Consider the following 15,587-nt stretch of genomic DNA (forward strand, 5'->3'; position numbering starts at 1 on the left):
AGTCAAGGTATGATGGAAGATCTCGGCAAAGAGACAGAAAGCCTCAGAGAACCCCGACAACAACAGAAACTGAAGGAGTAGAGATGGAACATAAAGTGGTAAACCTCTCCAGCCAAGTGGACGAAATGGAATTCAGAATTTCAGAACTTAAATATGTAGATGACAAAGTAGGAAGAGCAGAAGAAAATACAAAAAAGAAAAAGAATTACGGAAGAATTTGCCAGAAGGCCAGGATCCCATTAAAAGACAACTCACAAATGATGGGTGCAGATGAGGGAAGGTGGTGATATCTAAGGGTGTGAAAGACATGTTCTTGAAGAAGAAAGGCTTTCAGAATACCTGAAGAACCAGATCAGAAAAGAACTTCACGGCAGAAAGTACGGAGAACTTGTTACTTTTAATGGAGAACCCATCAGAATAACAGCAGAGTTTGAAAGGGAAACCCGAGAAGCCAGGAAGGCTTAGGATGATGTACTTCAAACACCGAGAAGTTAACAACCACCAACCCAGAAAACATGCTGAGCAGGAGGCAACCATTCGTAACAGAAAAGGCAAATAAAAATATTCCAATGCAAACAAAACTAAAGCAGTTCACCACCACTAAAAATAGCACCAGGGAAGACGCAGAAAGGATGCAGAAGAGGAAGATCAGCACATAAAAGAAGTGGAGAAAATCTACCCAAACAGATGAGTGGAGACACACAGGACACACGAAAGAATCTGACACCAAGGAGGAAAAAAGGTGTCAGGAACAGCTACCTGGCCTTCACTTTTATTACTCACTGGAAATGGACTCAAAAGCGACAGAACTCTTAGGACCCCCCGAGTGGGATCAAAAGGCAAAATCTGACCATCTGTTGTCTACAAGAAACACATCTGTTTGACAAACACAGGTATCTGCTTGGAGTGAGAGATGGGAGAAAAGTCTTGCATGTGAAGGGTGGCCTGGGAGGGAGCCAGTAGGCTTCAAGTCTAAATTAGTCAGAAGAGACAGGCTCAGCCCACGCTCAGCCAGGAACGGAATTCCGTTGAGGAACGAGATGCTCTTGGAGGGTGCTTAGCGCAATCACGAGTGCTCATGAGCATCAATGTTAAGTGACTCGGTGGCGGCGGCCTTGATTTGCTTTGAACCACGCAGCCCTGGAATCTACTATGAACCTCTCCAAGCCCGGGCTTCAGGGTTGCCTACGGCTGCATTCAGCCGCCTTCTTCCCCGTTAGGAAACCCGCACTTCCTTACTGTGCACAGGAAGGAGGCTTGCGCCCGTGTGTACCAGGCAGGCGCTGTGTCTCTGACTCCGCCCCACCCCGTCCTTGCCCAGCCCGGAAAGGCTGAGAGTCTCAAAGCATGAGTGGCAAAGTTCACGTGGGTCCCCGGTACCACGTCCCCTCCCTGCGGGAGGCCGCGTGGGCTGGGGGTGGGCTGCCCTGCCCCGCGTCCTGTGGGCCGGGAGCGGGAAGGGGCTGGCGGTGTACAGGCTGCTCCCTGTGGAGGGAGGCGCGCCAGGAAGTTGTTTGTTCATTTAAAGGGAATGTCCTCGCCGTCCCCAGACCGCGCTCTGGTGAAAGAAATCTCTCCAGGGCTGCATCTCATTTTACACCTGTCATCTCTCTTACTTAGCTCTGCCTTCTTGTCCGGGAACAAAATCTCCCGGAGTAATTGGCGATGTCAGGGCAGCTCAGACAGAGCGAGGCTGCTCTCCCTCTTCCCTCCGACCGCATGAGGAAGCAGAGCCCTGGTGAGAGACAGCCCACAGCAAATCCCGCCTGCCTGCCGCTGTGCGTGGACCCCAGCCCCTACAGGGAGTGTCTGCTCCTCCTCTCTCCCTCGCCTTCCCTCCCTCCCTCCCCCTCTTTCTCCCTCCTTCTCTCCTTCTCCCCCTCCCTCTCTTCCTTTCTCCCTCTCTCCCCCTTACTCTCTCATTCCCTCTCCCTCTCTTCCCTCTCTCCCTCTCCCACCCTCCTCCTCTCCCCCTCCCCCTTCCTCTCTCTCCCTCCCCTCTCTCCCCCTCCCTTTCCGGGAAGGAGAGGCAGGAGCTGTGTCTGTGTCTGCTCCTGGCCTCTGACCACCATACCCCACATCAGCTCCACGGCACGTGTGTCCCACTGGAAGGCCAGACCCCATGATGGGGACCTGGCTGTGCCCTGGCCCCTACGTCCTGCTATATCCAAGTTCGTCTTGCTCCATGGACTCAGACCAAGAGCAAAGAAAAGCGCAAATCCTTGGCGCCTGGCATTTAAAAAAACGAAGGCAGGAAAATCCCAAGCTGCATCTGAGCTGCCCCCGAGGTGGTGCGGGGACCCCTGAGGTGGCAGAGTGCAGGGCGGTGCCACTCGGGCTGGCCCTGGGAGCAGGCTGCGTTGCCCGTGCCCGAGGCCCGTCCTGGCCTGCGAGCCCTGCGCACGTACGCATGCGGCCCCGGCCCGGCCTGCGAGCCCTGCGTACACGCACGCACGTACACACGCGGCCCCAGCCCGGCCTGTGAGCCCCGCGCACACACGCATGCATGCACACACACGGCCCTGGCCCGGCCGCCTGCCTGTGAGGTTCGTGCTCCCCCGCAGGGCCCAAAAGGCACTGCCCTCGCCAGCCGAGCACAGCGTGAGGCCGCAGGACGGCGGAGAGGACACACATGGTCATCAGGGCAGAGCCGCGGGGCCGGGGCCCTCCCTGGCGGGGCAGGGGATTCGCAGCGAGCTCACGGGGCTGACACACGCGCCCGTGCCAAGGGCTAGGCGCAGGATGCCGGGCGCCGTGGCGTCGGGCCGCACCCGGCACCGTTCGCCTCCCAGGATGCCGCTCTCCCTCTTAGCATCCTGGCCCCGCTCAGGGTAACCCTGTGGGGCCAGTGCGCTGCAGATGGCCGATCTCCCCTGTGCCATTCTGATGTGGACAGAGGCGCTGTGCACAGAACCTTCTAGATGACAGGCTACTGGAGTTCTCGAAACCCAGGGAGTGTGACGGAGGCTGGAGGCCCACTAGGAGCAGGTTTGGAAGGTGTTAACCCAGGAAAAAGACGTGCAACGCCCGTCACTGAGATCCATGGTCTTGGCAAAGCCAGTGAGCAGCCTGCCCGGGGCCAGATCTGCGAAGGGGACCGGGTGCGAAGCTCCCTTCCTGCCACGCGCCTGCTCATCTGGAAGGTCCCTTCAGCACCCATCAGCAAGGACTCTCCAATCCCAAGGGGAGAGTAAACATTGCCATGAGGAGGCGACAGCTGTCCTTTGTCAGAGGGATCCCCGGAGGACAAACGCAACCCCGGTGCCCAGCGCTCTTCCCCCCTCACCCCCCCCCCCAGCACGGAGAACCCCTTTCTAGGTCCTGGGTTCCAGGAGGCGGGCAGGCTGTGGGCTGTTGCTTAGCACCAGGAAGGACGCCCATTTCTTATCTTTCTGTAGCATAAGCGTGGCCACTCCTACACCCACCTTTCCACATTCTCCAATGAGTGAAGACCGAGTCCTAGGGATCACACGCCAGCAGCGGGAAAACCAGAGAAGCCACTCCAGGTTAGCATTCCATGTGCTGCTCATGACTAAGCAATACATCCATCTTTCCCCTTCCTCCTCCTCCTCCCCTTTCTCCTCTTCCTCCTCCTTCGTTCACCAGCACCGAGGTTTGAACTCAGAGCCTTGAGCTCCCTGAGCTTCCTTGCTCAGCTAGTGTTCTACCACTTGAACCACACCGAGTCCTACTTTTGGAGTCTTGTGGACTTGTCTGTCGAGGCTGTGCGGAACTGAGCTCCTCTAAATCTCAGCCTCCCGAACAGCTCTAGGATTACAGGTGTGAACCACCAGCACCTGGAAATTCGGTCGTGGGGACCTTTCTCCTTCCGATCGTGGCCGTGGGAGCACTGCTCATGTTCCAAGACCACGTGAGTGGGAGACAGCCCCTGCTCCTTTCCCCGACACGTAACATGCTGACAAGAGCTGCGGACTTGGGGCTGCTGCTCGAGTTGGCAGCCCCAGACAGAAACCCAGAGACTCGCCCAGCTACGGCGTCGTACGACATGATTTTTCTTTCCTTTCCCCTCCGAGATTTCTCGCTGACACTGCTGGAGCTTTTTCTACGAGACAAGCCACGGAAAGCGAGTGCCTCCGGAGAAATCCCGTCCTCTGGAATCTCATCTGAAAGACGAAGCCGCAGGGAGGTTTTGGACTTATAAAAAGAAGCCGCCCGTGAACACGTTCCCAGGCAAGCGTTTCGTGGTCTCGGTTTCTTGTCCCTCTCCATCCTGAAATCTCATTATCACATTCCTCTCATCTGCGGACCAACATGTCTCAAGTCCAATTAGGTCTCCAGGTGAACTCTGTGTAATGGAATTGGAAGCAAATCAGGAGTGGGGGTCACCAGGGCGGGCGGCCTTCGCGAAGGCCCTGCTTCCGCACCTGCTCCGCTTCTCTCTGCCAGGCTGTGTTTCCCAGTTCCTAATGCTGGGGAAAAGGCGGAGGGCCAGCCTCTGCCGGCAAGGTCTCAGACTGTGTCTCGGTATTACCCTCACATGGGCACCGTGGCAATCGGCACTGACCACGGCCAGCGTGGGGTGGTCACATCTGGGTCACGTGCTCAGGGTGGGGTCGTGGGGCGTGGCCAGGCCCCACCCCACAGCCTAAAACACACATCTTCCCCAGATAACTCCTGGTAGGTCAGCCGTCCAAGTGAGCTCGGCTCCATGCTGCTTCCTGTGCTTGAGGCGGAAGAGCACTGAGGCGGCCATGAGACCCACGTCTGAGGGGACGCCGGGCTCCGGGCACCGCGTGGGCCGCCTGCAGATGCCCGTGGGGACGCTGCCCACGTGCCTGGAGGCCTGCCTCGCATTCTCACCTGGCTTCCTCCCCTTTTCCTGCCTTCCTTCCTTTTTCTTACTTCCTTTCTTCCTTTCCCTCCCTTCTTCTCTTTCCCTCCCTCCCTCCCTCCCTTTCTCTCTCTCTCTCTCTCCCCCCCCCCCTTTATGGACTAAATTGTTTTCTCCAATATTTTTTATATCTAACCCTAAACCCCACTGTGGCTGTATTTGAACTTCAGGCCCTAGGGAAGTGACAGGATTGAAGGGGGTCCTGAGGGAGTGAGTCTCTCGGTCTCTGCCCCTCTTCTCTCTGTGTCTTGATCTGCCACTCAGATGGGCTGCCACTCAGATGGCCCCCCGCCCCCCGAGAAGACCTGAGGTGCCGGGAAAAGATGAGGCGAGCCAGGAGACACGGGCAGGGAGAGCGCCGGCAAGGCAGGGAGCCGCCAGCCAGCACCGTGGAGGGGTCTTCTCAGTCTGTCCCCGCTGCCCCCGAGGGTTGGGATCACATGGGAGGGGGTGAGCACCAGCCAGCCACGTCTGAATAGCATGGGGGGTCGCAATAGGTCACAGTCGGGGTTGCAGTGAGACGGGGCGGGAAAGCAGGCTGGCTCGCACAGCTGCGGGGGTTCGGGAAGTGGTGGAAGCCACCGGGCTTGGGCCTCTGAGACGGGGCGGGTGACGGCCTGGCTCATGACTTGGAGGAGGCGATTTCAGGGAAGGACACTCGCCGCCGGCCATGGCTGCGAGTTCTGTCAACGTGCGCCGAGCTGAGAGGAAAGGCTGGAACACCACCGAGCCCTCGGCCAGCCCCACCCTGCAGACTCACGGAGGACCACCGCAAGCAAAGACCCCCGGCCCCGACGGCAAAGCGCACTGGGTCCTCATCAGGACCTTCCGCCTCTGCTCCTTGCTCTCCTCGGAACTCCTCATTCTTCTGAACCAAAGGTGAGAGGATTTTCTGACTCTAAAGGAGCGTACGTCAAGCCCTCCAAAGATGGCCTCCTGCGTAGGCGAGGCATCTCTTGGTGCGGGCGAGCGGCAGTGTCAAGGCCCCCGATCGCCTTCAGCTCCTCCTCACCGCCTTTCAGTCGTGATTAGTTGAAGGTGGAGAGCCTCCGGGTGAGGGCTCCGGAGCTAATGCTACCATTCTGGCTAGGCGCCATCACTTCTGAAAACCTGAATAATGAGACACACTTTGTCCTTCATATCTCAACAATGCTCAGGGTAATGGAAGAGCTATTATCCCAGCCCCTGATTGACACAGCCTTCTAAAAGGCCCTGTGACTGGTTAAGTGGGACAGAACACAAAGTAGTTGGGAGAACAGAACAGAGCAGATGGAAAGTTCAACGGCTGTGTGTTTTCTATTCAGAGTGAGAGAGCGTCCCAGCCAGACCCCCCCCCATCGTTGTGGGGTGTGGGGATGGGTGTCACCCATTAGGGCCACTGCAGGCTCTGATGAAGATACATTCTGAAGAGGGAAGAGTCATTCACCGTTGTTCTGTCACCTTGGCTAGGTCAAGTCCAAACCACAAGCCCACCAGCCACTGCCGTTCCCCCTTGTGGGAAGCGTTCCCGCTCTGAGGCGTGGCGTGGCTCTCAGGGACGCCGCAGTGTGCACCATTGCCAGGCTGACCAGCCAGTTTCCTGCCTGCCTGGAAAGCACCGTTTGGCCAAGTTAAGAAAGAACTACTACCACCCAGGGACCCTCCTGAAGGCCCGGATTCACACTCTTCCCTCCACAGCTGCTCTTCCTCTTTCCACGCAGAGTTGTCTGCTCATCCTTGTTTAGCCCGTGCACCTGATCACACCACCCGGAGAACATCTACCGAGCAGACCAACACACGCACCTCCCTGTGGATATCGGGCCCTTGGGAGCCTTTGCTGCCTGCCTTCCTGCATCCTTACCGTACTGCCGGGCACATTGCTGCTGCCTTCACATCCCCATCCAGACCTCACCAACCCCAGACCTCACCAGCCCCAGACCTCACCAACCCCAGACCTCACCAACCGCAGACCTCACCAACCCCAGACCTCACCAGCCCCAGACCTCACCAGCCCCAGACCTCACCAGCCCCAGACCTCACCAGCCCCAGACCTCACCAGCCCCAGACCTCACCAGCCCCAGACCTCACCAACCCCAGACCTCACCAACCCCAGACCTCACCAACCACAGCCTCACCAACCCCAGACCTCACCAACCCCAGACCTCACCAACCCCAGACCTCACCAACCCTAGACCTCACCAACCCCAGACCTCATCAACCCCAGACCTCATTGGCTGCACCCCAGGTCCCTTGGGAACATCTTTTGCTTTTATCACCTACTATAAAGTTTAACACAGCCTGTTCCACCCATACGTAGCAGCTTGGGACCTTGTAAAAGTCTACACAGATTCCCAGATTCATTCTTCTCATTTCATCTTAGGGTGTTTGGGTCATCTGATTTTTCTCCCCAAGATTTAGCAATAAGCTCCACACTGAAGCAAAGGCTTAAGTGGATCTCTGCCTTTCAGAGATCTCTGCTACAAGAACGCTCTCCTCTTGGTGTCCAAGAGGAAAGCAGGTTTTAAGAAAAAGAAAAATCAAGAGGAGAGCAGGCATCTGAGTGCCTTGATTCAGGATACATGGCTTCTTCCATGCACTGAATTTAGGGGTAACATTACACGTGACACTTAACTAGGGGAGATGATGGATTGGAATTATTGGCTGCCATTTTGAGTCACAAGGAGACCAGGTAGAGGGAGGAAAAGAGAGAAGGGTAATGGAGGTGTGATAAATGCATTCCAAAGACAAGTCTACTTTTAAGCACCTGAATTGTTAACCAGACTGTTCATGGGGGTCCCCGACTGAGCACTCCAGTGCTAGGAGATGTCAAAGATGGTGTCACATTAGTGTCTGTGCAACATCCCAAATGGCAGCAGAGCTATCTGTGCCGGAGGGAACAGGTTTTCATTACAGGAATCACAAAACTGTAGGGGAGAATTTAGGCAGTGGAGCTCGAGAAGGAAAGGGGGAGGAAGATCCGTGTCACGCACTGACTGACTTCCTTCACGGAGCTACTGGTGCTGATCAGGCTGGTCCTCCCTTCATTTCATGGCCAGTGCCCCACTGTGTGGCTGTACCTCATGCTGTTTGTCCATTTGTCTGTCCACAGACATGTGGGTTCTTTCCATTTTTCAGGTATTATGGATAATGTGACTGTCAAGACATTCATGTGCACTTTTGGTTTGTGGATATAGATTTTTCAGTTCTCTCAAATGTGAAATAGAGCAACAGACAATAATAACGACATAGTAATAATAATAACTGGGCAAAAGGATGACTGTACGCTTTACTTCTTGAGGCCATGCCAAATCGTTTCCCAGAGTGCCGTGCCCCTTCCTTCCCTCTGTCAATGGGGAGTGTTCCATCCGCGGGCATCCTGGCCGACGTCTTTTTTTTTGGTCTTTGGATTGTAATCATCTTAATGACTATGAAGTGGTCTCTCACTGCGCCTTTGATTTCCCTTTCCTCAGGGACTAGTTATGTTGAAAACATTTCCACATGCTTACCGGCCACTTGTGTATCTTCTTAGGAGAAAAGTCTGCTAATATCTTGTTTGCTTTTAAAATGGAGCTCTTCATCTTTTATCATTTCGTTAAAGTAATCACTAAGATATTCTTGACATGAGATGCTCACTAGCTAATGCCTTGTAGATATTTCCCCCAGTCTGTAGACTGAATCTTACTTTGTTTATAGGGCTCTTGGAAACACCAATGCTTTTAATTAGACCAAGACCGATGAATCTGCTTTCCTTGTGTTGCTTGCAATCCGAGGGCTTTAACTGAGAGGCTATTGCCCGATCCAGGGTCAAAGCACGTTTGCTTCCAAGCGCTTTTGATTTATCTCCTCCACCTTCACAGCATGTTAACGTCTATCAACAACATGAAGTATCAGGATCCATGTTGTTATTTTGTCTGAGAGGAACCAGCCCCAAATTATTGGTTGAAAAGACTATTGTGTCTGCTTTGAACTTTTTTTGCACCTACCTTCATTGAAAATCAATTGACCATGAATTGAGCAGTTTATTTCTGAAATTCCAATTCCATTCCATTGATCTCTATCTATCTATCTATCTATATCTATCTATCTATCTATATAGACATATATATATATATGGTTTTCTCTATATATGTAACTATATCTGCATCTGTATTTACTTTTATTTATTTATTTTTTAACATTTAACAAATACTTATTTTTTTATTGTGAAAATACCATATAGAGGGGTTACAAATACATGGGAAAGATAATGAGTGCATTTCTAACAAGCATTGTTGTCTCCTTCTTTGTTTCCCCTTCCCAACCCTTCCCATCTCCCCTCTTCCTGCCCCCCCCAAAGTTGTAAAGTTCATTTTTCGACATAACTTGTATATTTCATTGTTGCAATAGGTCCATCTGTATCCCTATTTAAACGATTTGTTTTTTCCCTTCCCCTCCACAAATTATACCAACATCAAATACAGTGAAAGCAGGGGTTATACCGTGGGGGAGGGACATACAAAGCAACAAAGAAATCATCTTATAAATATGTTAGAAACAATCGCATGAAAGAAAAACAATTTGGATCCTTATCTTGGGGTTCATTTCACCTAACATCAATTTATCTGACCTTTTCTGCTTGTCTCAGACATATACTAGTTATGCAAATAAGGGAAACCATGAAACCTATGTTTATTTGGGCCTGGCTTACTTCACTTAATATAATTTTTTCCAAGTTTTTCCATTTCCTAACAAATGGGGCAATGTCATTCTTTCTGATGGAGGCATAGAATTCCATTGTGTATATATACCACATTTTCTTGATCCATTCATCTACTGCGGGACATCTGGGTTGGTTCCATATCTTAGCTATGGTAAATAATGCTGCAATAAACATAGTTGTGCTGGTAGCCTTAGTATGGCCTTGTGTAAATGCCTTTTGGGTAAATGCCCAAAAGTGGGATTGCTGGGTCATAGGGGAGCTCTATGTGGAGTCTTATGAGGAACCTCCATACTACTTTCCAAAGTGGATGAACAAGTTTACACTCCCACCAACAATGCAGTAAGGTTCCCTTCTGGCCACATCCCCTCCAGCATCTGTAGGTATTAGAGTTCTTGATTATAGACATTCTAACTGGGGTGAGGTGGTATCTCAATGTTGTTTTGATTTGCATTTCTTTTATGGCTAGAGAGGTTGAGCATTTCTTCATGTGTCTATTGGCCGTCCTTCTTTCCTCTTCAGAGAAGTTACTACAGCTTTGGAGAAATCTTTGGAGTCAACAAGTATACATCCTTCGTATTTGTTCTTTCTTTCAAGTCAACATTGCTTTGGCTTTCTGTATGTGATGTGGTGCTGGAGATTGAACTAGGGCCTTCTGTGTGCCAGGTAAACACTCTACTACAAGCCACACACTCAGCCCCTTCACGTGAATTTCTAAATCAGATTCATAATTTCTACCAAGGAAGAAGTGAGATTTAGAAAGGAATTACTTGGAGTCTGTAAATCTGCTAAGATGGTGGGCCCCAGCTTAGCCAAATTAAGTCTGGTGATCCCAGAACTGGATGACTTTCCATATTCAGGATTCTCCCCCCTCCCCCACTGCCCTATATCATGCAATACTACTTTGTAGTTCTCAGTCATGTGACCCCCACTGGCTTGGGCTGAAGGGGATGATGGTGCGTGGCTCCACGACCCAGCCTGCTCTGCCCCCACATCCCCCACCCCAGCACCACACAAGGCAGCACAAGGCAGATGCGCTGAGCACTGGCGTCAGACCAGGCTGGGCAGGGGCTTCACCTGCTCCTTTGGACAAGTCACTTGGAATTAAGCTTTCTTTGAACCCCCCAAACCACCCCCCGGCCCCCCATCGGAACTCCAATGCCTAAGTTACATAAGTTAGAAAATACCTAGTAATAGAAAAACCACCCCCAAAAGATAACCATGACTGTGAATAAATGATCTTACGAGCTACAAAAGACAAATACTATTATCAGATTCAGAAATCAGAATCGAGGGACATCTGTAGAATAACACTGCCGCTTAGGGCCCAAAGCCAGTTTTTAAATCCCATTCTTCTGGTTTATCAGCAACAGTCTCCCCCGTTCCCCGGGGTTTTGATGTTGTGACTGGCTTCGTAATTAGAATGGACACACAGGTATGCAAGCAACTGCAGAGCGACAGAGGCACGTGATGCGGGGCCTGTGGGGACCGCCTGTCTTCCCTGGTGACAACCGACTTCACCGACTCTGGTCACTAACACATCCCTGGCCTGCACTGCCCTGGTCTGCAGGTGTCAGGCCCCACCCACGAGGCCTCTGTGCCACCCGGAGGAGCGGGGCAGGACTATGGAAGGGAGGCCGGGAGGGGGCGGTTGTCTGGACACAGCGGGACAGATAGTAGACTCCGAAATGCCTGCTGGTATTTCTGATGTCTGGAGAGCTGAGCCGGCTCCTAAATTAAGTGACACAGCCCAAAATACAGAGTCACATCCGTGACTGAAGCTTATCTCTGAGTCAACACTAAACCCTTGGCTCAAAATCCAGCCTGTTTCACAGACATTCGGCTCAGGGAAGTGAGTCTTCTCAGAGATAGGGTAAGAAAGGGTCTCGTTTCCAAATTACCTCCCCCATTAACCTCCATTGATCCTTGCTGCTGCGAACCTGGTCCTCTTAATTGGAATTCGTTTGGAATTGCATTTTGAAGAAATAGCTAGGAATACAAACAGGCAGGCTAGCCTGCCAGCTCCTGGCTCAGTCTCTTGGGGGTTCCTGACACACTCAGAACCAGCACCGATCTGGTGACGTATGTGGGTAACTGGACACTTCCGTTCTCTTCCAGCGTTTGCTTGCTTGCCAGAAAAGCACAGTTCAGGGTGTATGGCCAATCCTAGCTCATGAGTGGCACAGAGATGCTCCTGAAACAGACTTCGCTTGCTCTGACAGACACAACTTTGGAGAGGAGCAACTTTAAATCTCACCTACAGCCTCGGCTCAGTCCTCTGCCTCCTTCAGACATCTTGGCTGCTTGTCAGCAAGCCTATCCTGCCAGAGTGTCCCAGCAATGACAGTGAAGAGCCAGGATCTCCTGAACCAAGTGACGTCCACACGTCCACAGTTAAAGAACTGTGTCCCTGCCAGTGTCTTTCTTCCCCTTCTCTGCGTCTCTAGGTTCCTGTGAGGCTGTGGGGAGGGGTAGAGAGCAGAGGACATCGGCGTGCACACATCCTCTCCTCGGTCTCCAGCAGCAGTGTGTACCAGAGCTTGTGCATGTGTGTGAGTGTGCAAGTACACACAGGGGCCTGGGAGTGAGGGACTGGGCACAAGTCAAAGGGAAGGAGGAAGAGGGAAGGTGTGGAGGGAAGCCGGCGTCCCCTTCCCGCTGTCCTCGGAGGGCCTTGCTCTGCTGGCTCCTCATCTCTTTCAAGGACTTGTGTGTGTTGGGGCTCCCTGAGGCACCCCAGAAGGAGAATCTGAAGGGCCTCACTCTGTCTGTTTGCAGAGGAAACACTGGTTCTAGTGTGAAGGAGCACAGCTTCCCTGAGCTGGTTGATGAAGAGAAACAGGAGAAAAACCAAGCAGAGAGAACCCTATTTGCAGACGCTGTTTGGCTACAGATCTGTGTTGTTTAGAAACATCAGGATGTTTTTCATCCGATGCACATTCATTACGAGACCTCTGTGTACTGGAGGCTGCAAAGTTTCCTCCACGCATGATCCTGCTATAGTTACATGTTTATTTCCGTGCTGCATTGAAATTAGACCAATGTTTATGTGAATAGTGTTGTTATGCACGGCCTTTCTTTGAAAGGTTATGCTAAATGGTAAAGGCCAATTATTCAGGCCGAGTACACATACAGAATAGGCTCTCTGAGGACAGAAATGTTCTAGCATCTGCCCCGCCCGGTCTGGTCACCGCTGGCCTGTGTCGGGCAGCGGCGGGCTGCGGCATGGGCTAGCGTGAGGAGTGCTGTGGGAGCTGGTCGGGAGGCACGGGCAACTTTGAAATCAGGACCGACGCCAGGTCAGGGCGCCTGCCCTCCCAGGTCTCTGCCTTTCCCGGGAAAGCCGGCTGCTGCACACCTATCCGCTACCACACCGGGCACTTGGAGTGTGGCTGGCCTGGTGAGGAACTGTGCTTAAAGCTTGATTTTAATACAACGAATACATCCAATAGTGGTAGATGGCGGCACACCTGGTTGTTGTGCAGACCTAGAGAACGAGGCCAATAGACTCGTAAGGCAATCAGAGAGGAGTTGTCTGATATGGTGAGATCAGAACAAGGAAGTGAATGGTAGGAATATCACTCAGGAGGTAAAAGGCATTATCCCCGGTGTACACGACATTACAGGCAAACCTCAACACAGTGTCAAGGGAAAGACATCCAAAACAAAGGGGGCTGTATGATCTAGGAGTAGGACATTCTAGACCAGCCAAACACAGGCCCTTTGGCAATGGAATGGAAGTCAGACCTATCCTTTCCCACAAAGGATCTATCTTTCTCATAAAGTTATGAAAATTGCAGCCAGATGAACGTTCTTGGATGGCTTGTGTAAAATCACTCAGAATCGTCAGATTCTGGTTGTAGTCTGTGTTTGAGAATGAGCAGTGCTGTTGAAGAAATGGACAGATGTCACCTGCGGGAATGGACGGAACGGGCAGAGGGTGAGAAGAGAAGGCAACGAGCCTTGCTGGGCACCATGAGCGCAGACACTGCCCACAGCTGGACACCAGCCCTGGCAGGGGCCAGACAATGCCACCGTCTCCCAGCCCTGCTGGTGACCTGGCCTGGTAACAGGGCATTCCACATCCACCCCTTCCTCCCGTGTCCCCCGGGTTAACTAGCTGGTATCTACACTAGAAGAGAAAATTACAATCTCAGAGAGCCACGCAGAGTTCCTTGACACGGGGTCTTAGATTTCACTCAGGGAAAAGCTGACCTTCCTGGGCGTGTGGCTGTACACCGGCCATGAGACGGAAGGTCCACTCGTGGGGTCTGCAGTACTTGTGGTGGGTGTGGTGAGTTCCGGGCAGAGGCTGGGCTCACCTCTCCTGGTCAGGGAGAGGGGACGGAGGCCAGGGCCTCCCCTGCGCTGCCCGTGAACCCAGGGGCCGTGGCTCTCAACGGGGTAATTTAGTTGTCATCATTTCTTCAGAAGACGGCGAGGAGATACAAAGGCAAGTGGGAAATGGAGAGGGAAGGCATGTTGTCAAGGAGACAGGTTTTTTTTTTTCCCAGAAGTAGCCAGTCCTGCCAACCTGGGCGCCGCCGGGCTGGACGGTGAGGGACGGGAAGGGAGGGATTTGTGGAGAGCTGGCCCTGTCCTTGTTAGCCTGTAGACACCTGTGGGGCCAGTTCCCTCCCATTTATTCTCGCTGTTAGTGTCCAGTTCCGGGTGTGCTCTTCATTACTTCCCTCTACCTGAGAAATGTCAGCTTTGCCCAGATCTCGCCTCACTCCCCGCTGAGTCTTTGGAATTCAGGAACAGGAGTGTGTGAGTTCTGCTGCCACACTCTTCTCAGGTCACACGAGGCTGCCAGGGGACGTGGATTTTCTGGCCACCCTTTGATGTCAGATGATAAAACCACAGAACATCAGGGTGAGCACCAAACACCTTCCTGCCCGGCCGGCCCGGCAGCTCTCCAGAGCTGGGGGTGGAGCGGCGTTCGCCACCATCCTTTACGCTGTCTCCGTGAGTTATGCGTTGCCCATTTTTAAAAAATGAACCCGGTGCACCCTGAGTCCACACCTGTCCTAAATGTGAACCAACAATCTCAAAGCATTGGGGTAAGGCTGTTTATCTGGACCTGACAGCGCGGGTGTAACCTTGATGCGCCGCTGGCTATAAACATGATATACAGCTGGTGTAAAGGGGGAGTGGCGGAATGCACCGCATGGAGGGGGTGGGGTGCGGCCTTGCGGGTCCCAGAGGCTCCTAAGATACAACCGGCCGGCCGGCAGGGAGAGCAGCAAGGTCTGGAAGGCACAGCTCTTCTCTATCTTCTTCTTAAGGCCGAGAGGAGAGGGTTTGTCCTATCTGGGCGGAGTTTCCCCACTGATTCTTTGGGATGGATGGAGGCTGGCTCTGGTGGTGTGTGTGTGTGTGTCCGCACGCGCGTATGCACGTGTGTGTGTGTCCTCTGCTTTCCCCAGCATTCAACCACATCCGTCTAGACTCCTGAAGCCCTCTTCACAGCAGGGCCAACCACAAGTGTCTGCGGAGATTGCTGAATTCCTGGAGATTTGCGCTCAGCGCCCAGAGCCCCTCCGATGGAAGAAGTAGTGGTTGTCCAAGCTCTCTCCCAAAGCCGAGGCCTCCGCAGTGTCCTTGTGCGTGGCCCAGGGGCTCTGCCTGAACTTGGCAGAAATTTCTTGTTTGAGGAGGAAGCTCTTTCTCCAGCGACTCTGCTCGCCTCTAGCTGCTACAGAAAGTCTTTCATGGAATCAAACTCTTCCTAGAAACTCCTCCCGTGGCAGTTTTCCTTCCTGCTTAATAACCCTTTCAAGGTGCAGAATGGCCGTTACCTCTCCCACAGGTAGAGATACTGCAGTGAGTACAAAGATCAGGAAGACGCCTGGAGAGGAGGTGTGGCCAGATGGCAGGGTTGTGACAGGTCTGGAAGCCTGGCACGCCTCGGTCCTCACCTCCAATGCCCACCGACCCTGTCCCCACCCCCAGGCCCACTGCAGGTCTCTCCAGAGCCCAGGGGAAGCCCCTGCAGCTCCCTCCAAGTCCACACTTTGATGGCGTCCCGTGCCGAGGAGTTCAAGGGAAAATGGCGAG

The sequence above is a fragment of the Dipodomys ordii genome, unplaced genomic scaffold (assembly GCF_000151885.1).
Source record: "Dipodomys ordii isolate 6190 unplaced genomic scaffold, Dord_2.0 Scaffold66, whole genome shotgun sequence".
NCBI classification, from domain to species: Eukaryota; Metazoa; Chordata; class Mammalia; order Rodentia; family Heteromyidae; genus Dipodomys; species Dipodomys ordii.